Source organism: Pseudopipra pipra, chromosome 7 (assembly GCF_036250125.1).
Source record: "Pseudopipra pipra isolate bDixPip1 chromosome 7, bDixPip1.hap1, whole genome shotgun sequence".
NCBI classification, from domain to species: Eukaryota; Metazoa; Chordata; class Aves; order Passeriformes; family Pipridae; genus Pseudopipra; species Pseudopipra pipra.
The window spans coordinates 16,371,527-16,396,342 of record NC_087555.1 but is presented as its reverse complement, the minus strand read 5'-3'; the positions used below and the strand labels follow the sequence as shown (position 1 = coordinate 16,396,342).

At 39.4% G+C, this 24,816-nt stretch overlaps 1 protein-coding gene across 6 annotated transcripts in view; it reads left to right on the top strand.

Moving 5' to 3' along the window:
* Positions 1–3,005: 3,005 nt before the first annotated feature.
* Positions 3,006–24,816, top strand: part of OSBPL6 (oxysterol binding protein like 6) — a 98,158-nt gene continuing 76,347 nt past the window's right edge. For 5 of the 6 annotated variants that reach the window (XM_064660731.1, XM_064660733.1, XM_064660729.1 and 2 more), the window contains exon 1: positions 3,451–3,534. The gene's annotated coding sequence lies outside the window, so the exon portion shown is untranslated. Of the gene's footprint in view, positions 3,347–3,450; positions 3,535–24,816 lie in introns of those variants that run through there. The other variant, XM_064660728.1, reaches the window with a different exon arrangement.

The following is a 24,816-nucleotide window of genomic DNA, read 5'->3' as shown; positions in this document are numbered from 1 at the left end:
TTATTTTCATTACTGTTTACATTAGTTTGCAGTTATTGACATAGATTTTCAGCCACTGTCTCATTGCCCTATTGCTCACTATTGTCAGCTATATACACTATATCCAGCTGCTCAGAGTCAGCTTTCATTTTGCCTATCATGAGTAATTTTGCATCATCAGGAAACTGCAAAGATCACTGGTCTTCACACAAGTAGTTTTAGGCTATTTAGGTGTAACACTGCTAATCAGAAGTATTTTAAGCAATTCAGCCCTAAGGAGGACTCAAAGAAGAAAGTAAATAATGTTGTGTTAGGTGGTCAGAATCTGTCAAAGAAAGGGGGACATTGATCTGGTTACCCGATGTCAGTCCTGATGGCAGCTGTGCTTTCTGGTTCATGGAGATGGCTCTTGAGTCTTCTGGCATTCCTTTACTGTAGGGCATTTCCAGTTTGCATCTTGCTGATGCCTGCCTTTCTGCTTTCAGAGCATGTGCCTGATATGAACCTGCCTCCCAAGCTCTCCCTCTGCCTAATTTGTTTATTATCAGACACTCTTTAATGCTCTTTGGTGCTCTACTTCGTGCTTTTTTTTCAAAGCATGTCCAGTTCACTGCTTACTACTGGTATATTCTCACAGTTTTGCATAATTCAATGAATTTGCAAAAAAGATAAGGTGTAATTTGCAAAAAGCTTTAATAAAAACGTGTTTGCTACCTATGCCTTGTGTAAGGGTACCGTTTTGCCAAACACATGCAAACCCTAACAATAAATGACAGCAAAGAAACAATAATATTACTTATTACAGGAGAAAATAAAACTATTTTCTTAGGGTTCTGTTAGTAAATATTTTCAATGCCCATAGATTTGCTTATCCTCAGGGTATGGGTGGCAAGCAAACATCTGCTTTTATATTTAGTAAACTTCCCTGCTGTCTGAATGAAGAATGGGACATTTTAAAGGCATTTGTGTCTTGCTGAGAATTATGGAAAGAATTCTAGGGTTTAACCTGTGGAGGTTTTATCTCTGCATGGACAATCAAACCATGTTTTATAGTTTTCTTCTGGAAAACCTGTCTCCCAGTTGTTGATGAGAGTAAACTTGAGAAAAACAGGTCAAGTTCTTGGATGGACAAAATGGAATATAGCTCCTCTCCTGTGTTTAGGTCTTTACCTCAACATTTCATCAAGATGTTCAAACCTTTGCTCCTGGGGGTGCAAATTATGAGTAAAAATCAGTGAAAAAAATTCTCATGTGATTATGTAACAACAACAGAGATTTTCAAAACATTTATGTAAGCCTACATAAAATCGGCTTATATCAATATTTCTGAATGATATGGCCATAATCATCTACAGTTATCTAAGAAACAGTTCTAGGTAAATAAGGCCTTAGAAGATGAGGACGGTACCTGCGTGCATACACTTCACTAGCATTTTGTCATCCACCATCTATGTAACTTAACTGTATCATTTTACAAAATATTTAAACTGCCCTTCTACATGTTTGTTTCTCTTTGGTTTAAGTATAGGCAAATTAGTAAAAAAAAAAAATCTCTGTACAATAGCCACTTAAGAACTTGGTATCAAGATCATTAGAGAATATTAAAGAATAAGTTGTTCAGAAACAAGCGAGCTAATTAACAACACAGTTTTCTGGAATTTCTTTCAGGTCACAGATGTTGAGTGGCCTCTTGTCTGAAATGGTGTTGTTGAATGGTGACCTTAAGACACCTCCATTTCCTTGCCCTATTACTTACTTAGTTTAGAAGAAAAATAAGTGACTACATTCCTGGTATTACTAAGTGTTCCATAATGTATGTGGTTTCTTACTTAATCTTTCTACGGATTTTATATGAAAACTTACTCTGACACCACCATAATCCCACTTAATGTTTTTCCTGCTTCAACTCTTGGAAACTGAACACCGAAAAGTTCTGTTACTTAATGAATTCCATAACTTTGTTCAACCACATTCAAAATGAGATTTGCAGTTTCAGCTGAGAGAATAAAGCATTTTTTTCCAAGAAGCTTATTCTAGAGGTTACACAAAAAATAGTGTGTCAAGGGATTCTTCTATGGAGGTCTTTGCTTTAATAGGAAAACAACTGTGGTTCTTTGTATGGCAGGGTCTCCAGAATGAGTCTTTGTTGCACAGAGACTGTGCAGATCTGGAACTGCCAGTTTGAGAAATGGGGAAAACATAAACCAGCATCATACAGCCTGTTTGTCTTTGCTTAATGAATAGTGTAGGCTCGGTAATTTATAGAATGCTGTAAATCTACTTTTTTTCCCCAAAGTATTTGCCCTTTTTCCCCCCCTTCTCTTATTGAAATTTGCTGGCAGTGGCATCTAGTTCTCCAGGGATTTCAACCGATTTTCTTGGACAACACAATCTATTTTCCATCTTGTTACCATGATCCAGAGAGCAGGGCTAAGCTGGGGGATGTAAATAGTAGGAGTGCAGTTTGCTAAGAGAGGTGTCAGAGCCATGCCTGGAGAGGAGGACAGTGTGCCAGCCCTGGGGACAGGGAGTGACCAGGCTCTAGCAGAAGGACCAGGGTGCCAGAGGCGAGTCATTAACCAGACAGGTGAGTCTGAAACCTGTCTCCTCCACAGCAGGGTGATCTGTGCCACTCAGCAGGTTCTCTACACAACACAGTCCAGCTTCCCGTTTCCAAAGATGTGTCTAAGCTACCAAGGATGTCGTAAAAGCCGTGATGGAGAATCTACAGAAAAAACTCCAACCAGCCAAAAAACAACAAAACGCCCTAATACAGATTAAACCAAAGGAGTGATTTCTACCGCAGCTTTCTAGAGCACGTAATGTGTGTTTTTACAACCTCCCATTATCGGCTGACAAAGAGTGATCGGCTAACGCAGTGAACACTGCGGGAGGGTGACGGTGCAGGGTTGGGTGTCGTGCTTGTGTCACCAATCCTGGGTGGGGAAAGGCCCTTACGCGGCTGCTGACAGCCCAGTCCCTCGGCGGCACCCCTTTGTCTGACACCATCCTCCCGCCCCTGGCACGGAGATCCCTCTCTCTCCAGCGCAGCCCCGCTGTTGCCCACGTGCTTTCCCGTTTAATTCCAGACCTGATGTCATGACCGAAGCCCATGACTCGGTCCCCGCCGCTGCCCCGTTTCTCCGACACGCCGGCAGCAGCTTGACTCTGGGCTTTGCCCGGCGCACCGGGGCCGGCTGCGGGAGCGGACAGCGAGGTGCGGTGCGGTGCCGAGCCCCGGCGCCGCCCCGCCGCTGCGCGCACAGGGCCGCGGCCGCGCTCGGCTGAGCATCCCTGCGCCGGCCGCCCCTGCCCAGCCCAGCCCCCGGTACCTGTGCCCGGGGCAGCGCGGGGCCGCCCGCCGCAGGTGGGTCCCGCCGGCGCAGGGGGCACCTTGGCCGGCGGGCGGGGGCGGGGGGCGGCGCGGCGGGGCTGCGGCGGCGGCTGCCCGCCCCCTCTCTCCCTCCCTCCGTCAGGCGGGCGGGGAGTGCGGGGAGCGGCGGGGCGCAGCCTCCCGGGCCGCAGCGGGGATGCGCCGCGGAGCCCTGCGAGGAGGTGGGCGCTGAGCAGCGGCGCTGGGGGCGCGCAGGGGCCGGTGCCCGGAGCCGGAGCGGCGGGACGGGCCGTTCTGAGAGGCGCGGGTCGGGGCGGGTCGCGGCGGGGCCGGGGTCGGCGGGCGCCGGGGGCTGCGCGGGGGGCCGGTGCCGCGGGGCGCGGCGGTACCGCCGGGGGTTGGGAGCGGGCCGGGGCGCAGAGGCGGCGGGGCCGGGCCCGGGGCTGGGGCAGTGGCAGTGGCAGTGGCCCGGCGGGGGCTCTGCGGCCCCGGGGCGCAGCCGGAGCATCCGGACCGCGGGGGCCGGGCCGCGGTTACGTAACGGCATCCGCGCAGGGAGATGCGCCCGTGTCAGCCCCGAGCCCGCGGCTCCACTGTCGCTCCCCGAAGTCAGGGTTTTTTACCCCTTCCTTGCAGAGCAATTTAAAATGCCCCAATAAACTGTATGGTCTGCGAGGTTCGGTTGTAGATTAGCTATTGCCAAGTTGATACAGTTAGGATACCTTTGTTGTTTTCCTTCTGTTTCTCTCAGAACCAGGCAGGAACGGCCTGTATTCCCAATTTGCTGGCAATGCTGCAAAACCTTTCCAAGTACTTTGAAGATGTATGGGTTCGTTAAAATTGACGTTTGGGAATCATCTGTTTGTCAGAAGTGCTGATGTTTAAAATGACTATCTGACGTGGGTTTTGCTATTGGCTCATCATTTCATTTCAGTTTATAATTGCTGTAGTGTGCTGTGAGGCTACATTGTTGATTTTCTTCCCAAAAGCTTCAGCAATGCAGATGCTATGGACTAACAGTAACTGAAACAAAAGACCTTGCTGTACTTCTCAGAGCAAATTAGGAAGCCAAGGTCGAACAGCGAACTGCAGCACAACTTGTATGGGGAAACAACAGAACAAAAGTATTCACAAATCTTATTAGACAGTTTAAGTGAAAAGTGTTCCTTAAATAGACTCTTACTCAGTAGATGAAAAAAAATTGCTTAGTGAAGGTGTGAGGAAATAGCTATTTTAGGACTACAATTAACTATATCAGCTCAATTTTAATGGAACTAGTACGTTTAATTGCATTCCTAACAGATTTTCTGTTCTCCAGATGATTAAGTTGCAGAATGATACCAACTCGAAGATTAAAATCTCATCAAATATCTAATGGTTTCTGTACAATGTAATTGTGTTTGGTTTATAATAGTTCTTTTCTAATAACCAGCCTTTGTCCACATAGCTGTAGATACTATAATTAGACTTTTTTTTTTTCTTGATGTAAAGGACAGGACCTTGACCTTTAGAGGTTAAGCAGATGTGGTTGTTATGGATCTTATAAATTTAGTAAAACATTTTTAAGTATATATAATAAATAGAGTTTTCTTTTTGTTTAAAAACTACACAAGACTAGTTTCTCTTTTATTTCCTTTTAGATAAATTAACAGAGGTATGTACAAGACTGATCATTTAAAAACCTTAAATAATTTATATTTAAACTACCTTTTCTGTACAAATACATGGCGGGATGTGTATCTGGACAACATTGCAGGATTTGTGACTGAAGACTCGCTATACATTTTCCTTTGCTACTGAGGGCTGAAAGAGGTACCTTTTGTTGTACTGTAGTTCAACAAGCTTGCTTCTTCCACTTCCCATTAGTTGGCTATTGCACTCACAGATCCTTCATAGTGCTTATGAGCTGTATTGATAGGGGTCTTGTTAGCAGTCTTGCTTATTACTTGCTTATTTTTTGTTCTTAGTCCATTCTGGTACTTATTCATAAATCTCTGTGATGTGAACACTGGTTCATGTATACTTGTAGGAACAAGTGTGCGTTTTTTTTCCAAGTGCTGATGTTGAAAGGCTGTACTCTATGGATGTGATCTTTTATATAACCATCAAAAACATAGCTTTGCTCACAGGTGTGAGAGTTCCTGTGCATCTGAGCAGCCATTCGGACATTACTACAAAGCCACCATGGCTATGGAAAGATAAAGCTTTGTGACTTCTGTAGTAGGGGAGTCCCCTGTCTCCTCTATTGCAAATGGTGGTGGAGATGGGACTACTCTCCTTTGTTACTTCTTCCTCTGGTCCATTCTGGAGACAAAGGCAGAAGGTCTTCATAGTACTGCTTCATTTTCCTTTAGTCCTCTGGCACATATGTGTGTGATATGTACATGTGTTTACCCCTTGCTGCTGCACATTTCAGCTGAGGCATGGTCTGCTGATGGATTTCGTAGTGTGATGGAAGTGAATGCTTTTGTTCTTGTTTGACCAAATACATGTGATATCAGCATGGGTTTTCTCTGCCTCCCCCCCCCCCCCCATAACCATAATCCTTTAGAATCCTGGGAATTTACACTTCTTTACAGTGCAGCTTTGCCTCAGGAGGGTTGTGTTTCTTAAGGGTCTTAGTCCTCTAGGTCAGCCCTTCTGTGCCTGTGACATGCCAGAGAACCTGCTGTCACTGCAGTGGGAGACAGGAAGGAACTGCTAGTGCTTCACTGCTAAAGATGTGTGTTTATATTTTTACTGTGTGTGTATGTATTCAGTGAGCCTATCCTAATGGTTTATTTAGCCCTTATACCTTAATTATGCAAATACTTGTACTCTTTTCTAATATTTTTTTTTAAAACACCGAGCAATTCAAACAATTCCGAGAGATTTCTGGGAGGGTTTTTTTGTGTCCTTCTTTTTTTTCCTTTGTAACTAAATGCTTTGTGGTTTTGAAGTTTTTGACCGTCCTAGCATGAGAAAAGGCAGCAGTTTTTGCAGATAATTTTCATGAGAAATTTTACTCTGGGCAATTATACTTAAAAAAGGAATTTCTCCAAGAACTTCCTTCAGGCTTGTGTTTCTTTCTTAAGCTAAGTTTAATGAGATTAAAAAAATTCTTCACACTGGAATACTAAAGTAAATACTTTTTGGAGGGGGGAGGTTGGTGTTGAATTTGCCATATCAAGGTTCTAGGTGTTGAAGGAAGCAGCAACAGGTATAATACACAAATGAAGATGAACATGCTCAGGCCGTTTGAGGGATGTTGGATTTTTGGCAGATTTAAAACATGTCTTTGGTCATAGATAGGGAGACTCCAGCTGCCAGAAGTCTAGTGACAAGGTAGTTGTATAGTAAGGTGCCAGGTAACAAACTCAATTTGGTTGTAATATGAAATATTAAGGAATATGTAATTATAGAGCTGTAGAATGGTTTGGGTTGGAAAGGACCTTTACAGGTCCTCTAGTCCAACCCTCTGCAATGAGAAGGGACATCTTCATCTAGACCAAGTTGCTCAGAGCCCCATCCAACCTGGCCTTGGATGTTTTCAGGGATGGAGCATCTACTACCTCTCTGGGCAACCTATTCCAGTGTTTCCCTCATCATAAAAACATTTATCCTTATATCTAGTCTGAATCTACAAGGTGTTACTCCTTGTCCTATTGCTATTGTCCTAGGCCTACTAGTAGAGTTCCTGCTATGAGTGGTGTTATTATGTTTGTAAATAATGTCACCATGTCCATACCACAGTTTTCTTAGCTGTAAATACAAACCCACAGCTTTCAGCTATTTCCTGTAAGTCAGAATACAGACATGGAGGCAGTTAAAAGGGGTTTTTTTAAATGCCTCTGCTGTATATATCCTGACGAATGGTGTTTCTGGCATGTCTCTCTTTCGGGGTTGATCCTTTAAAAAGAGTTGGAAAAGGATGGAAGAACATTTTGGTACTGGTAGCTGATAAACCAGTGAAAGGGAGGACAGCTAAATGTGAAATGTGGAAGCTGAGAGAAGACCACGAGAGTTACCATGTATAGGCAGTCAAACTCATGTATTTTAGGGAAACTTCTGGGCTGCACAGACCGTTAAGATATTAAGGGAGGAAAAAAGTGAAAAGTGCCAAAATACTAGAGACAACTGTTAAAAGAGGAAAAAGCAGGATTGGTTTTGTTGCTGTTGTTTTTAGTTTTTTAGTCAGGGTTGGCCCAAGTGACATTTGAAAGGTCCTTCCAACCTGAATTATTCTGTAATTCTGTTTTGGCATGAAAGGTGAAACCCAGAAAATTGATAATTTTCTGTTAACAGTGAAAAATAGATGGTACTCAGAAACACTGAATTATTTTTTTTTCTGCATATGTATATTAATCCTACAGAATTTCAGATAGTTTATAAGCTGGTTCCAAGTGAAATGTGTCACTATTTGCTGAGGGCTATTTACATAGGGGGTAGCAGCAGGTAGGGAGATGCTGAATTTCCAAGCTTTTCCTTCTGAGAAATCTACAGGCTGGTCGCTTAAATGGTTTCAATGTGAGCCCCACCATCACCAACTCAGAAACTGAGAAAGATTTTATGTCATTACTTATTACCTATAACTTTAAAAAGAGAAGTTTAGAAGGAAGGAGTAATAAGTTGAAGAAAAGTAAGAGGATAGGTCTGGAATGTATGGCAGCTGTAAACTCCTTAAACTAGGAGAGCTTTATAATGATTCTTAGAAATGTTCACTGTAGCAAAGAGAACAGATGCATTTTGAAATGAAGTTAAATAATTCCTTTTTTTTTTTTTTAGTTCCTTAAAAGTGAATATATTTTAATACTAATTGAGAGCACATCTCATAAAGGAAATAATGGATATATTAATTTGAGGTGTAAAGGAAAGAAGTCTCTAATTGATTGTGAGCTTAATATGGAATTGCAAGAATTTTAGGTAGCAGGTGTCATGTTGCACTAGATTTGAAGATTAAGTTTTCTACCAAAAAACTAATTTTTTTGGGGGAAACTTGGCTTTCTTGTCTTCTTGCTGGAGGATGGAACCTGTACTTCTATCAGAGTGCAGTCCCTAGGCATATCTTGAAGGTTCTGTGTTCCTCAATCAAATATTTCACATTTTTTGAATTTAAGCCCTCCTTCCACTCCAATGAATCTTTTCCTCCTTATTTTGGGATGCTGAGAATCCAGTGGATAAGCTGAATCCACCCAGAATTTAGCAGATAGAAAGTCCAGTCTTGGTTATGATCTCTCACAGTGCTATCTGACTGCTTGCATTCATAACTCTGCTAAAATAGGTGTTTTATTTTCCCTTTCTTACGGTGGAAATTGAGAGATGGAAATGATTCTAGCCTATAAACCACATAAAACCCCCAGTAGTTTTCAGTTCTCATGAAAAATGTGAAAATCACAAAAAACATGCTTAGCCCCTATTGAATTTCACGTTTTTAGTCCAAACAGAGATGCAAAGGAACTGATGGGTTCTCTACCTAAAAGGCTGAATTAAGTGATCTCTGTGGTATTGAATGAAGTCCCACTCTCTAATGCAAAGGCTGCATTGGTGGTACGAAGCTTTTCTGTAGTATCTGTTGTTTCCAATTAATTTAATGAATTGTGATTGTGAAGGATGCAGAGGTATTAAAATGATGTGTTGGATCTTTACATCCGGACAGTAGGGCATATATCTGGGATTGCCTTGTTATGACAACAAGCAAACCTGAAGTAAGTAACATTTGTCTGAGAACAATCTATAGATTGATTTCAAGATACCTTATCTTGGAATGTGATATCCTTTTTCAGATGATGAAGTGAAAAGTTTTCTGTTGAGAAATGTAATAAGTTCAGGTTGCCCAAAGAAGAGGCTGTATGAAACTTGTGCCATGGGGTGAAGGCTACCTGCTCAGATAGAGGAGACCTTGGCTACATCTGCCCACCTCTAACTGATCTGATTAATCCTGGAAAATGAAAAAACAATAGAAGAAATTCGTTCTGTAGCAGTTGCTAACTTCATGCTTCCTGTAACATGTTTGAAGTGGGAGACCAAAGAATTACAGAAACCTTAGTGATGACTGCTAATTGACCTTAGATATGGACCATGGAATTGATGAGACCTTTGGTGGCTCATGCTGACAGTTTAAATGAGAAGGGAATAAATAATTACAGCAATAGCCCCACGTGTGGGGGAGCATTACAAGGGATATGCACATACCTCTGCCAATTGGAAGGCTGAGCTGGAGGGGAACAACCTTGTGTGAGGTCCAGGCCACTGGTCAGGACTTTGACACACTGAGCAGCTGGGGTGAGCATTCTGTTCCTCAGAGTCTCTGGTGTCAGTGTCACTTGGACCTTGATTTGTGTGTATCCTGGAGCAGACAAGTTGGAATAGAAATGCCACACTCATCCTGCTTAATAAAACGCTACTAAATTATGTGATACAGTGGTGTTTCTCTATCCTTGCAGCTATCCCACTATCCTCTTCCCCTGTGACAAACCCAGTGTGGATACGGTGATCTTACATGGGATTTGGGTCAAGGGGATTTTCTTTGAACATCCTACAGGAACGGTACCAGGCTGATGATTCTTCCCATTTCACCTCTGCCTTTACCGTCTCTGTCCTGTGTGTGGTCAAACTGCATCTGCAGTGGGACTACAGATGGCCTCTTGTCCCCACTTCTACTCTATGACGATTTTTATGCCTAACCTACTCAGGGATGCCTGACATCATTTTGATCTTGTTCAGGAAAACAGCTTTTAACTATTTCTTCCTTTCTGCTTTTGAAAATAAAATTCAATCTTGTTTGAAAAGAAATGGCACTATGATTGGAGAAGTGGTAAAGAAATAAACCCTGTGAGAAATAAACCCTGAGAGAAATAAACACTGTTGCTCATCTTCTTAGATTATGATTTTTGAGATTTTGGCCACAAGATAAAAGTTTCTTCAATTAATTTAGTTTCTAGAGTAGGAAAACATTTAGGATAACGATAGAGAACAGTTTATTTTCTTTTATACCTTTATATTCAGGATGCTAGTTTGTCATGTTGTCTCCTGGTAAGGATTGATCTAGGGAAAATGGAAAGGCAGAATCACTAATGGAGACCTACAGAAATGGCAACAAAGGTACCAGATAAAGGGACTTTCAGCTTGAAAATTGGAAGGTGGAATGTTTAGTTTAGTGATAAATGTTTCTTTTAGAGTGGAGTGGGTCAGCTGGATGAGAATATGGTGGCTGGTGGTGGAAATGATACTTGGTTAAAAGGAAGAAGCTTCAACATAAAACAGCTTGTTGAGATCTGAAACTTGGCAGTTGGTGTTGAGTCATCTTGAGGTCCCTCTGACCCCAGTGTGAGCATGACATATGCATCCCTCTGGTAGGTCTCTTTCCTGTATAAAATCTGTGTTTCTTGGTTTTAATCTGTTTCTGGAAAACGAGCTTCATAAGATATTTGCAAAAAATGAGAAAGATGGGAATGATCTAAAAGGGAGCTATAGAGTAGTCAGAGGATGAGTCTGGATGTAAAGTATCGGTGTGCCCCTGGTACTGAAAGGTTACCTCTGTAGCCATACAAATTCTGTGTCTTTCTTTGTAGTGGTTGAGGAATGTGTAAAATCCATCTCATTTTCCCCTCTTCTGGTCAGCTGAATGCAAGTTTTCTTTCCAAGTTCGTCTGTGCCTGACAGCTGTGTTCTGTAACACAGAAGTGTGTTCTGTCACTGTGTAACTTCTAGTTATGTATGACCTATAGTCAGGTCATACATAGTTGCTACATGGTTTAATGTTCTTGAGTGACATAATTGTGGGCAAAAATAATGCATTCTCTGACTGAAGAAAAAAAAAAAGAGTTCTATAACTCCCCTTAACTGTGACCTGTATTTGTGTGGGTGTAAAATATGCTGTGGGAAGCTAAATGTAAATTATATGGTGTTCCACTGAGCAGGCTTTTCTCCCTTCTCCTAATGCCTGATAGTGTAGCCTAGATGTAAAACCCATGGTCAGTTTGCAGTATGCAATGCAATGCAATTACTTTTTGCAATGCGAAATAGTCTTAAAAAAAACCCCAAACAAGGTATTTTCTTTAGTAGCTGCAAACTCTGTCTCTTCCCCAGTCATCATATGTACCATTGTGTGAGAGAGCTTACAATGAATAACTAGAGTGGCTTCTGTCTCTAATTAATACAATAATGGTTGTGTTTTCTTTTGATTTGGATTGAAGATTAATGGGGCAGGCCTGAAAATGGGCCAGAGATGAGGGTTAGAATTAGCCCAACTGACTAACCCTCAGACCCTTACAGGACTGTAGTAGCTCCACATGGTTGGGGAGTGTCTCTGAGTTTAAGGGATAGAAGCAGCTTCAGAAATAATCTATTATATGCTTTTTAATTTCCATTTCTGGTGATGCAAAGATTGTGGTTGGATCTGCAAAGTAGTTGGTTGCTCTAAAGTGTAACAATGGCAGCTTGGGTTAATAGCTCCTACCATTTCCATAATGGCTGCTATGTGTGTCCATCTGCCTAAAGAAGAGAAAGTGTGTTACAAATTTAAGTTTTGTAATTTTACATTAGGAAGAGGAGAGAGTGTCAGATTCTTGCCTTTAAAATTTACAAATTCTTATTCATAAATTTCTTTGGTTTTTTATAGTGTTTTGGCCAAAACAATATAATGTGAATCTACAAAGGATAAGTTTGAGTAAAACAGCCATGCTGTAATCACTTGGCCTTTCCTAAAGCTGTGATTTTTTTTTTTTTTAATTCCCTTAGGTTTTGAGTTTCCCAGTTGCAATGCCCAGACTGGTTCCCCAGAGGCTACATAACAGATCGCTGCTCATAGTTCTCCTGATACTTTGTGCCTTCCCAAGTGTCTCATTTTTCTCCAGACTGTATGGCCTTTGTAGTTCCAAATATATACTTGTCCTCTATGATGTGTGCACATTCTAATAGTTGAGATGTTACTCAAACTGTTAATGCACTGTTAATGTAGGAGGGCTGTGCACGGGGTGGGGGAGGAAGGATCATTTCCTCCAGCTCTGATACTGCTGCCTGCCCAATCCAGACCTGTACTGGCTCTTGGCTGCCAGCTCGTGGTGCAAATAAAGGGTGATATCATTATCCTCTGCCACCTTACAGTATTTCTGGTATAATTAACTTCTGATATATTCATTATTAGATTTTTCTCTCAATGTTCTTTAGAATTTTGAGAGATTTATTCAGTATTTGAAAATTTTTGTGCTTTCTTCTTAACTTTGTGAGTGTATTAACTCAATAATTTTGCATAAAACTATCAAATGTCAGTCGTAAATGTATGCTGTTTCTCTTTACTTTTCCATATACTATTTCGTATTTGAATTGTTTTAAAGGTACACAGCATTCTTTTGTAAAGTTAAATACATTGACTTCAGGATCTTCTACATTTTCTTCATTCTTTTGCATATGTATTTTTTTGTAGTAAGTCAGTAAAAATAATTTAAAAGATGCAGTAAGGAATTATGCTGTGTGAAAAATAGGTAGATAGGGATAAAATAAGGACTTGATAAACATGGTGAATTTCCCTTGAGGGCAACAGAAGTATGATAGCTTACATCAGTTGAAGGGGTTTTAAATACAGTAAACCAGAACTATTTAAGCTGTCATTGATGTAAATTAGGCTCATAGCTCTCTCTAGAAAAAGGGCAATATCTCATAACTAAGAAGTTTTATTTCTTGATGCCACTGCATGGGTTCAATAGTAAGCTCTCTATCTGTTTTCCTTTGGTTCTCCTGCTTTGTCTGGTTGTGGACACTGTGCTCAGTGCTGAGGCACACAGAACATGCTTGTGCAGCTGCAGAGATTCTGTACTTCAACAACTATGGCAACATTTCCACATTGAAAGCTGATGGAAACAAACTGCTCTTTAGGCTACAGATACCTTGAGGAACACATAGTTCTGTTTTCCTGGCTGATTCTTGGGAAGTTTGCTATGAGAACTGTGTCATACCTTTGTGATGTAACACTCAGAAAACCACCAACACTGTCTAAATCTGTTTGTAGATGTAATTTCTTATAAATAATACAATGAGTACAAACTAATTTCAAAACTAATTTTTTTAAAGCCGAATGCACCAGGGGTATGTTCATTACCTCTGGCTTTCCAGCACTGACACATGCTTCCTCAGCTCTTGCCCTCTGTCATTCTACCTCTCCACAGGTCACTCCCTACCATTTAATTCACTGCTCTCTGAATTTCAGTCCTGTGCCAGGGCTCACCCATCCTTCAGGGTATGTCCCCTTGTCCCGGCTGCTGATGCTCCATGCCTCTTCTCTCCAGCTGCCAGTCCTGCATCCCGGCTGATGCAGTCTTCTGTGCTTCTCCTGGGTGTCCTTAGGCACCTCAGGAGATCCTTGGCAGGTATTGTCAGAGGCTGGGAAATATGAGAGGAAAAAACCTTTGAGAGCAAAATGCCTGAATATTCACAGTGTAAGCATACCAAGGAAAATCAGTTATTTTCCTACTGGTCTTTATGCCTAGTAGCAGTGTAAGGTGCCGTTTCTTAATGGCAGCAAGTGAAATACTTTTGCACTTGAGGTTGGTCATTCTGTCGAGGTGGGTTATACATTTCAACCATGCTGAAGCAGATTTAAACATAATGGTGCAACATCCAAATGCAAGTTTCTCGTTTAGAAGGACAAGTCTGAACAGAAATAAATGTCTGTGTGTGTTGTGAGATCCAGAAAGTAATTCAGGCAGACCTTTCTGAAATTTTTCTTTTTAAACAATCTCAGTATTCTGCAAAAATGACTTTCAATTCTTTAGTTTCCCACAGGTTACAGCACAGAAAATCAATACTTTTTCAGCTAATGTCAATTTTTTCCATTAAAGGATAAATGAGGAAGCGTGAAGGTTCTAGTCTTCTCCGACTTCTCTGTGCTTCCCAGACAGCTAATTTTAATTTATCTTTATATTTTTTATAGTGTGTACTTACTGCTTGTCATTTTATTCTCATTGCCAAACATTGCTTATGTTTATGAGTTAAATACTCAAATAATGATGGAACCGTGGTGCGTGTTTAAAGCCTTTGTTCAAGTACATCAAGTTAAAAGGGTGAATGTTTTTTGAGGAAATTAAACTTTGTAAGAAACTGAAAACAATGCCTATCATGGGTTAGTTTTTTGCTCATTTGGAAATGTGCTGGCTTGTGTTATCTTTGTAATCACTGAAATTTGTCAGTGTTTAACTGTTGATACTTTACAAGGTTTGGTCAGTTTAATTTTTACAAACTAAAATATGACAAGACAGGATAGACAGTTTACAAACACTTTTGAAGACTAAAACATAAATATTTGAAAGGAATGCATTGTAGACTTCAAACTCATAGCCTGTTGTCTTGCTGAGGGTCTGACTGGAGTGGTGGGGAAGTGGAGACCGGCGCCCTGGGCAGCTTTAGAATGTGGTAAAAGGAAAGAAAAAGAAAAAATTAAATGTCCTAACTTTTTTCAAATGCAAAGTTTTGCTTTGTGGAACAGATGCAATTTTCCTGTTTCAAGATGCTTGTTAAAAATCAGAAAAAATAAAGATGAATTTGAGATTTTCTTTCCAGACCACTGTAATTTCGAGCCGAATATCTACAGTGCTTTTTTCCCCCCTTGTTAATCAGCCTTTTGGAATTTTTATAGTCAGGAAGCTGTCCAAAAACACTTATTTGTCAGCTGTCACTATGTAGCATTAATACAATTAACCTTACAAGTCCTTTTTTCTTCCGTAGTATATTTGCTTGGTAGTCTTTCAAGGATCATTTTGCTGCTATTTTCTGTTGTTGATTAATTTTGGGACAGGTATTGCATACAGCAGGGGAGTTTTTCTTCTGTGTAAATGGCTATGGGCATCTTGGCTGAGGTTACTGACACATATTTGGCTAAATGCTGACTTACCAGCTATTGTGAAGGATTGAAGAATGTAAAAAAAATAAACTGAATTACTTAAGAAAATTAGTGTTGCCCTTACAGTTGGAGTGATCTGTGAAGGCAGAAAAAAATTTGCAAGAGACCTTGAAAGTCAATATTGAGATAAAATAAGTGTCATCATTAACAAAATATTTTATGATGTTGGGGTATGAAACTGTCCCAAAATGCCTTAAAAAGAAAAGTGGCTAAGAAAAGTATCATTATTCATTCAGTGGCAATATGCACATTAGTGAATAGTTTCAGTTGAACTCACTTTTGAGTAGAACTTGGATGCTTTTGTGTAATTCAGTTTTCTGGTATAAGTCTCTGAAGGTATATTTATTTAATATAATGACAGTATTATGACTGGTGATAAAATTTTTTGGGGGATAACATTTATGTGTAAATGGATCAAAATATATTTTCACTATCTAGATGATAGGTGGCTCAGAATCAATGCATTTTATGATAGTGAGTTTACAAATACTGAGTTGCCATAACCTGAGTTTATAGTTTGTGAATGGTAACAAGGAGCAGAAGGAGAAATTTTATCTATATTTCTATTCTTATGGTATCTTTTATGATATTTAATATAGTAGCATTTTATCATTTATACTTTTGGCATTAATCTTGCATGAAATATTTTTTTGGGATTATTCTTATGCCTAGATGTTGCTGTTGAATAATGTTAGGAGATTGCTCAGTAACTAAGAAATCAGGAACATTCAACAGGAAGCTTAAAAAGAATTTGCTGTACTTCAAGCCATGGGTTATAGGACATTAGAAGCTCAGAAAAACTTGATGACTTGAGTTGCAACTTCTGACACAGATTGTGAGGGCTGGAGTACATCTTCTATGAAGAAAGGCTGAGAGAATTGGGGTTGTTCAGCCTGGAGAAGAGAAGGCTCCAGGGAGACTTTATAGCACCTTCCATTATCTAAAGGGAGCCTTTTTATAAGGGTGTGTAGTGACAGGACCAAGGGGTAATGGCTTTAAACTGAAAGAGGGTGGGTTAAGATTAGATATAAGGAAAAAATTCTTTACTTGAGGGTGGTGAGGCATTGGAACAGATTGCCCAGAGAAGCTGTGGCTGCCCCCTCCCTGGAAGCATTCAAGGCCAGGTTGGATGGGGCCCTGAGCAACCTGGTCTGGGGGAAGGTAGCCCATGGCAGGGGGGTTAGAACTAGATGATCTTTAAGGTCCCTTTCAGCCCAAACTATTCTGTGCTTCTATATTTAGGTCTTCATGGCCAACAAAATATGAAGTGAACCCTTCTATCCATTTTTCTGCTTTGGTGGTGGTACATAAATCTTCTGTTTCATAAACATATGTGATTCCCCTGAAGAGGGAAGAGGATGCTTGTATTTTGGTCACCAGTTTTATTCATGCAAGTTTATCATTAGAATCCTGCACATATTTTGTTGAAGCTTGTTCTGGAAAATCCAAATTTGTCAACATCTTACATGAGAATAAGAAACTCTGAGTGGGAACAGTGCTCCCTGATTTGTCAAAGTCAGTGAGCAGAGGGAGGTGGAATACTTAATGAAGACTGTTTGATTGGAGTTTGTGACAGCCAGCACATCCTCTCGGCTCTGGCCAAGACCACAGATAAAATCTTATGGCAACTGTTAACAGCAAAGGTGGAGGTGTGGATGGAATCCTGGCAACAGGGGATTTAATGATACAAGAATGAAGTCTGATGTCATCATGAAAGAAAATTTTAAGTGTCCTGTCTAACAGTAATAAATGCCTCCTCTTCGGGTTGACAGTCAGTCCTAATAGAATTGCAGGTGAATGGTGAGCTGCTTCCTTCTGAGATATCATTATGAGAGTAATTGAAACAACCAGATTTATGTTCAGCTGCTTACTGCTCGAGGTCTTTTTTTTATCTTTAAACCAGTGTTAATTTAGGTCACCCTTTAATAGACCCACGTATGCTTTCTCTCTTGAATGTATGTCTCTATATGATGTCTAGAGATATCATGTTCATTTTGGTGCTAGTGTATTGTATGACATTTCAGTTTATAATCTTTGATATAAAAACAACAGGGCTTTCAAAATAATTTGATAGTTTACACTATGTATTTATTTATTTTGGGCATCTTTCTATATTCCTATTTCTAAGTATAGTACCGAGTCCTTAAAAAGTATTTCTTATATTGACAATCGGCATGGATACACAGGTGCAGCAAGAGTCTGTGATTCTGTAATATTTCTGCCCTATGATTTGAAGTGTTCAAGTCCTCCTTAAGTAGATGAAGAGCTACAGGTGCTGCAAACTTTGAGGCCTGCACATAAATACTGTAAGAGCAAAAGTGTTTTCCAAAAATTAGCTCATAATTGAAAACAGAATGAAAATAGAAAAAAATCCACAAAAGTTATTTTTTCCTCTGCTCTTGGACTGGGAAGTGTCACAGGGAGTTTAAGATACATCTTTCCCTCCTTACTTGGTCCAGTCAATTCCTGGACCATATATTTGGCATGTATATGTGCTTGTTATAGCGTGCTACAGTAAGTATAGGTTTGGAGAAACTCAGGAAGGATAGACTTTGCTTCCAGTAATATGGGTGTAGGCTGGGGAAACCTTTGTATTACAGGGCAGAGACTGAAGTGAAAACAGAGTAAACATGATTAAAAGAAAAAATTGGGTAATTTTTCATCTTTCTGCTATAGTCTTAAAGGATCTGCTGTAAGTTTCTGCATGGCTCCAGGGGCAATGAAAACCAGAGAGTTTCAGGTGGATCTGTACCTCCTGTGTGCGAGGCAGAAAATAGAGGCAATACTGGGATCCAGAGGATTTTGGACTGTTGGATTAGGAACTGCAATTTATCGGTTTGTTAAACTCTGAAAAAAGTTTCGATTTTTGTGTCTTTGTTATTGAATTTGGATTAAATTTACCAAATACTTTGCATAAAAGGGAAAATGGAGAAAATTTTGAAAAGCTGAAATTTTGTCTGAATACATTTGCAATGAAATGTTCATTTTGGTGTGTCTTGATCTTTAAATGGTCTTTTCCCCCCACATTACATGAAATTTCTCCTTTCTTCCTCCTTTTGGTCTCTGAACTAAAAAAAAAAACCTGCTTTTCATACAGCCAAAGTAGGTTCTTCTTTCAGTTAAGGATTTGAGGTTTAGGAAACATGTCAATAAACATACCCAAGGAAAAACTTGCTTGTTCCAAAAATATAAGGCAGAGTTTCCTAGTTAAAAAAAGCCATCCCAGCATATGGTGTGTTTCTTTTGAGATGCAAAATATTCATATACTGAGATGAACCCTCTGGAGGAACTCTGAGGAAGTAGCTCTTGCCCTTAAAGCTTCTGCATTTATTTGTTTCAGCAGACATTTATTTTATGAAAATTTTTCATCCCAATCTTTAAAGGATGTTAATAGTGCCTTGCCAAAGTGCTGTTGACAATCTGTTTCTTGTAGGATACTGTTACATATATATATATGTATAAGTTATAAATAGCTTTTTTTATATATTTAATTTTTCAGGCCAGGAGAAACACTGAGATTTGCTTTCAGCATGAGTCTAGAATAACTGTCTCTGGCATAGTAGTTGTTGTAGTCTTGTATGACAACTTATGTACAGTTATATCTTACATGACTTTAATTGCAGCATATATTGGGTTTTATGTGTGGTTGACATGTTATTGCATACAGGGCTGCCTGATGTATATTTTTTCAGTGCCTCACTTGTTGTAGCCGTAACCTGTGTTCGCTGCCCCTGTGCTACTGTGACCTTCATACAGACCAGCAGAAAAAAATCCATCTTGTTTGCTCAGCATCCCAAAAGGCAATTAGGAATGGTTGCCCGAGCAACATAACATCCTTGTCAAATGCCACAGGGATTTCTCTTTCTGTTCCCTCACAAATGGCATGCTTCCATGCACAAAACAGTGGAGTAGCGAAGGAATGTTGTTGCTTCCCATGTGTTTTTTATCTTTCCTTGGACTCTTTTCTGCTGAAGCAAAGACACAAGAGTAAACAGAGGAGTAGAGAAAAAAAAAAGGCAGCATGAATAAGGAAAGGAATCCTATGGGAAAGAGAAGTGGGAATGCTCTGCATTTTGGATAGAGGAACAAAGCAATGGAAAAAATCCAACAGACAAGATTGTCAATATGGAAAAAGCATTTAAACATAATAAAACCACTTAGAAAAGGAAAAAGGGAGAAAACATGGGCAATACTGGAAGAGCAGTATAAAGGGGTAAAAATGGGAAATATTTTTTTTTAGCATCTAGTAGCTCTTACATTAAAACTGTAGGAACTGTATTTATTAATGAGATTTGTCTTGAAAAATCTGTAATACAGGCTTTTTAAAATTTTTTTTTTATTTTATTTTTAATTATAAAGAAATCAACAGACTTATTGATGCTTTGATACTTGGGTAGGTTTCCCTAATACAAAACCTACCGAAGATCCCTTCTGGGTGCAGGTGCCTTATCGATCTCGTGGTTTAAGGCCCACTTGTATTTTGCAGCCAACAGCACACAGGGGAGCAATATGGCTAGTATCACATCTGTCTGCCTTTTTTCTTCTCAGCTTGAATGAAGCTATCCTACCTATTTACAGCTAGGATAACTGTGGGGAGGCCTTGGCACCCATCCAGACAAAGGGCTCACACTCAACGTCTCTACATCCATAGTGGGATGCTGTAGCTACTTTCCTGCTGTTAACCCACCTAATTTTCCTTGTTTTATACACATATAGCCTGTGAATTCTTGGATAGCTCATGTACTGTAGGAAGTATTCATTCCATCTGTTCAGAGCATTTGAGCTTTATAAAGAATTCAGAACAATTCAGAGGTTTAGACCGTGACTATTTTTTTTAGACCATAAAGAATTATATGGAAATCTTTTGAAATAAAAGCTAAGCCATGAGAAGAAAATAGCAACAACAAACTAAATAGGAAATAAAGAATATCAAAAGTAGATGATTTTTAAGGTCCCTTCCAACCCAAACCATTCTATAATTCTATGAAGTATCTTCTTTCAGTGTTTTTCGTGAAAGGACTGTGTGTATGTATGTGGATTTTAACTACCTGAAATCTCCTTAAGAGTTAGTTTATTCTGCTACTTGGGTGCTACTTTCTTCAATTTGTACAGAAAGGTATTCCTTGCTAGTCCAGAAGTTTGTGTTCTCCTTTAACAGCTTTTCTGCTATGTAATTTCATTATGGATTATATAATCTTTAAGGCTGTGTTTGTTTGTTGTTTTTTTTTTTCTCCCCAGTAATGTGGTTTAATGGGATCAACAAAATCTGTTATATTGATGTGTGTTCTAATATACTGAATCTAACTTTTGCTGGTCACTCTAGTACTCTGTCAGCTGCTTTTAATGTAGCTGCTACTGCCAGCACTCACAATGACTATGGCAGACTTGTGCATGTGGAATTGGGTTTAGAAATCAGGTGCACTGGCTTATAAGTTACAGAGCTCTAATGCCAGCTACAACAAAACTCTTCTCCCTTCTCTGGGTGGCTTAATAGTTGACATGAATTTATTTTCTACTTTCATGGCATCCACTTCTGTTCACATCCTGTTTACATTTTAACCTGACTAACATCTCTTCATATTACTGCCTGATGTTTTGAAGGCAAGGTGAGAATTTAGGAGGTTAATTTTAGGATCCACCTAGTTAAAAAAAACAAAATTGACTCATCTCTAAGTAAAATGAAAGTAGTATGTTTGGGTGTGCTGTCCTCAGGATAAAGCATCTCTGTTTGTATAAATAGAGATTTTTATTTATTCATTTGGATGAAGCACAGCACATTTCTAAAGTGTAGTTAAATAGATAAAATTCTTTGTATCTTTGTATAAATGTTATAAATAATAAGCAGGGAGACCTAGCGTAATTTCCCTAACATTTAGGGAATAGAATAAATTCTACTCAACTGTTTTGGGGTTTTTCCTTTCTACCCTGGAGTCAAGATCTGTTTTATGGTATGTGAATATACAGATTCATAATTTCTGTCTATTGACTAAAATATATATATTTAAGAAAAGAGTCTATTTACTGTTTAATACAAAAATTGGTTACTTCATACTTTGCAAAGCTTTTTATTTCATAGGTTGTTCAGTAAATTCTAACTGCCATACCTAGAATTTCTTGTTTTAAACAATACATTCATGATAATCTCCTTATAAAAAAGCAAATGACCATTCTGTAATTGTAGAACTCTTTTTTTCCCTTCCATTTATCTCCTTTACATGCAGCCTGTGTAATCTTACTTTCTATTCTTCTGATCCCATATTTCCCAGGAGATCTCTATGTATTATTATTTTTCTTAGATAAAAGTAGAATTCCTGATACATTTTCTATATGTCTGCCATTAACATGATTGGGAAGGGACTTTCTGGGCTGCTTTATTTATTTATTTGCTTGTATTCCCATGCTGGAGTGCCTTGTCATATGCAAGTCAAGTGGATTGGTGAGTCACTGTGATGTTAAAGTCAGATTACAGTCAACCTCCCCCATCTTACTCAATTCTTCTGAGATATATGGTCACTGGTAATGAATCATCTCTTGACTTCACTGATGTATTCCTGTTATTTCTGAAAACTTTGTTACTGTGGCAGATGTAGTACAGATACAGAACAAAATAAGATGGAATGCACGTCATAACTGAAAGGTGCTAGCTGAGTTCTGGTTGCAGAGTTTTTATGTGCAGTACAGTTCAAGATACAAGGATTCTAGGATACAATACTTCTAGGATTGGTACAATTTTTTTTTTTTTAATCACTACATAATGAGAGTTTTTTTATTTGAAACCAGTCAAGGAACATACCATTTTTTACAGACAACTTTCAGAACAGAACTGCACTTTTATGTGCATTGGGGAACTTTTAAATGATAGGAAGAGATGATAGTTGTCTTACTTAGTCTACTACATGATACAGTAGGAAAACCTCCACTTGTAACTCCTGCAACAATCTAATTGATCTGCACCGTACTATCTGCAGTAATTCTACTCTTTGTTTATACCAATTCAATTTAGAAACATTACAAGACAGAAGCAGAAGAAACTGTTGCAAAATGTGGAATATGTAAAATTTTCCTAAGAAAGGATGTTCTTTGGTGTTTGATCTTTGTATACTTTCATGCCTAAACAGCAAGAAGGGAGATTTAATCCATGAAACATATAGCAGCTAACAAGCTCTAAGTGATGTCCAGGTGTTAGAAAGACGAATGACTTGCTGGTAGAATTGCCTTGTTAGCCTTTAGGGCTTGGCATGCTTCAGTGATCTCAGACCTAGAGGGAGGTTAACAAAGATTGGGAAGAAGGATGCTCACTGATAGTGGACACACAGAACGTAGAATTTATGGGCCACAGGGACATCTTTTGGAACTCCAGAGATAAGGAAGAAACTGCAGTTGTACTGAAATCAGCTCCAACTGGGTGACAGCTGATTCCAAGAGGAGGAGTTCGCAACTACTGACTCACGGTCCCAAGGAACCCACTGACTCAAAAGAATAGAAAGACTAAGCATGCAGACTAATTAGCATGAGAAGTGAGAGAATCATTAACCAACAGAAGACTAATTAATAAGAGAACTGTGTAACTTGTAGCAAATGAACACGAATTCCTTTGTTTGCTAAAATGTATAAATACTAAAAAGTTTTGATAGTTGATGTGCTGATTTGTGGAATACCACTGAGCACCCAGGCTTGCGCAACTCTGAAATAAATTATCAGTGTCTCTCTCAAGTGTGTAATTATTGGCTTGTTGCACACTGGGTAACAAATTCGACTTTGTGGACAACAAAACCACCCAAATTATTGAATCACATCACTTGCAGTTCTGCAGTGGGCAATAATTCCCGGACGTCTGTAAAAGCATCTGTGTGGCCAGAAGTCAGAAATATGCCCAGCATTGTGAGTCCTATTGTATCAAAATAACAGAGATAAAAACATGAATTACACTACTGAGAAAGCAAACCTATCTCCACTGTCTTGAGGTACCCCAGTGACTTGGAAGCATTGATATGTCCCCAGCAGAGTTTATACTCACACTCACGTGCCATTCGCCTTTCCTTCCTTTCTGAATTCTGCATAACAAATGACTGAATAATGCAATAAAGTTGTGCAGTGGATGTGAGCATGCTACGAGCTGTTGAGAAACAGTAATTTGATTATCTATACTAAGATAGAACCATTTTTTATGATATTTAAAATACTCGGTTTTCCATTCTGGTACAGGAATAGTTATGACTAAAATGCTTTCCCGAAGAAGTAGCAATACAGCAATTGGTACATAATTTTGACTTTTTTTTTCTGTCATGATTTTTCTGTGGCAAGTGTGAAGGTGCTCTTTAAGTGATTTGTATTTTACCTTAGCTTGGATCTGTCACACCCTTATCTCCCGTGTGGCTTCAAAGACTTGGTTTGTAGCATTGCAGGTGTAAAGATGATGTATTTGATCATTATGTGCTCTGTTTGTCCTGGCTCTAATAGTGGCTTTTCTGGTTCAAGAAAGGCAATGCAAGCAGCATCTGCAGCTTTGTGGCAGCTTTGCAGCAGTTTCAATCTTCATAAGTGTGTCAGCTTCTTCCAATGAATAAGTACTTCACAGCACTATTTTCTCTTTGGTGGGTTTGCTCTTATATATGATATGTTCCTTAGGAACCAGTCTGTTTTTTAATGTGATACATCACAGTAAGGACTTGTGTCTTTTCTCTGTATCTCTTGGAGTAAGAAATGAGACCCGTTAAATGACAATGTTGATTTCAATGAACCTCCTTTGGTGACAAATATGTATATGTGTAATATCTTTGAACTGACTGTACCAATACATAGACAGTGTTTTGGTTTTTGGGGTTTTTTTTTGGTTGCAGTTTTCCGAGGTGATATTGTACACCAAGATATACTAGAGTTGTGTATCTCCAAGGAATGCAAAGCATCCAGGATTCCTCTCTGCTTCTTTGTCTCATGTGTGAAATATGCATCTTAGATAATGAATCTAAAGTTCTGTGATGACAGTTGGCACGCACAGAAATAGTAGTTACATAGTAATTGTCTGGTGATGCTTGTAGGTGGTCAGGAGGTGCTGGCATTTCTGATGGTGCTAGTTTATTCCCTCATTCCTATAGCTCCATACATACTGCAGCCTTGGTCTGTAGTTCAGAAAGACAAGTGTGTCCCAATATGTGTGTGGTGGTGTTTTTCACTTTTTCTGAAGTTTTGTCAACACTTCTGTTTTTAAGCATTTATTAAATCATCTTAATTAGGGTGCAGTTTTTCATATTACAGAATTAAAATCTGAATATTAGAGCAAAAGTATTTCTGTAATAATTGGCTTTTGTGGCCTTTCAGCCCACCAGATAGGCAAATAGTCAAAGTCTAAAACATTTCAGCATGAATAAAATGTTCCAAATTAGAATAGTTAGGATCACTGTGACTACAACTCTGGGTTTTTCTGTGTGACTGTAGAGCCTAGGACACTGCAGAGTATCCCTGGTATCTGCAGTGTGGAGCATAGGCAGTGAGTCATAAATGCTCTTCTGTCTTAACTATCTTCAGGAGGGAGGATAATGCAAACACAGTGTTCCTTAGCTATGGCTTCTTTCCAGGGGCTTTCAGGCAAAACTGAGTGGCAGTAGTCCCAATGGCTTTTGTGATGGGAAAG